The following is a 1,198-nucleotide window of genomic DNA, read 5'->3' on the forward strand; positions in this document are numbered from 1 at the left end:
TTGTATATGTGTAACATCGTCTTAACTTAATTAAAAAATAAAACAATTAGTTATTTTAGTTAATAATATAATTTTTAAAGTACTGAAACCGGTGATGTCATTAATTCACTAAATTACCATTCATTTAATTAGCTAACATTAGTTATTTTCTCCTTATCCTCACGAGAGAGATTGTCTCGTCAGCTTATGATTTTTTTTTTTATTGATAAAAAGTTGTAAAGTAATTATAAAATATTTAGAAAACAAATGAATAATAATAATTTTCTGAAAAGAAAAAAAAATCCTTAAATTATCTGTACAGGGACACGGGTAGTAAATAATTTTTAGTGTCCGTCCACTGATCTTCATCTGTTGAATTGATATTGATAATCCAAACCAAAATAATTAATTTAGTGTGAATCAATCTAATCAATTAATGATCAAACGAACAATAAAGAAATATTTATTAAAATATTTGAAAAGCACATGTTAGTTTTGCGAAACTTAAAAGAGAGTTCAGAAAGCATATGCCATGAATGCACACATGCCACATGGTGCGCGTGTGTTCTGATTTAGTTAGTGATTTCTTGGATCCAAATCTAAATTATGAGAAGAATGCTAAGTGCACATGGTTTATGATTCCTAATTGGGATACAAAATACATGCATTTTTTATGCTTTTGAACAAGTTTTAGGTCATAACTACACCCTACAGATAGACAAATCAATATAACAATGTCATATAGTTGTTTAACATCATATAAAATCTTTAAAGTAATGAACTGTGAGAAATTTTGCTTAAAAAATACCCAAAAATATTTATTCACTTAATTATTTTTTAATTGAGTTGGTAAAAAAAATCAATGTGACAATATTTTATATTTATTAAATTGAAAAGTAGTCTGATTCGAGATGGTAGAGAAGACATAGAATGAGAATAGAACTCAAACTTTCAGTTACAGGGATTATTTGCAATAACTGATAGCAAAGTTGGTCGAACTATTCAGTCAACCTATCAAATTAATTATCTGTGGGCTTGGTTTAACTTAACATTATGATGTATTAATGTATTAGTTTATTAAAATTATATTTTGAAAATTTTCAGATTCCAACATATGAAAATTTGAATATGAATTTAGATAATTAAAGAAAGAATAAAGCAGAGAGAAGAGTGTGTTAATTGTGGATTTGAAAAATAGAAAAGAAGATAGAAAGAGGTG

This window comes from Vigna unguiculata, chromosome 8, assembly GCF_037176805.1.
Source record: "Vigna unguiculata cultivar grain cowpea cultivar isolate G323 ecotype 2 chromosome 8, ASM3717680v1, whole genome shotgun sequence".
Lineage (NCBI taxonomy): Eukaryota > Viridiplantae > Streptophyta > Magnoliopsida > Fabales > Fabaceae > Vigna > Vigna unguiculata.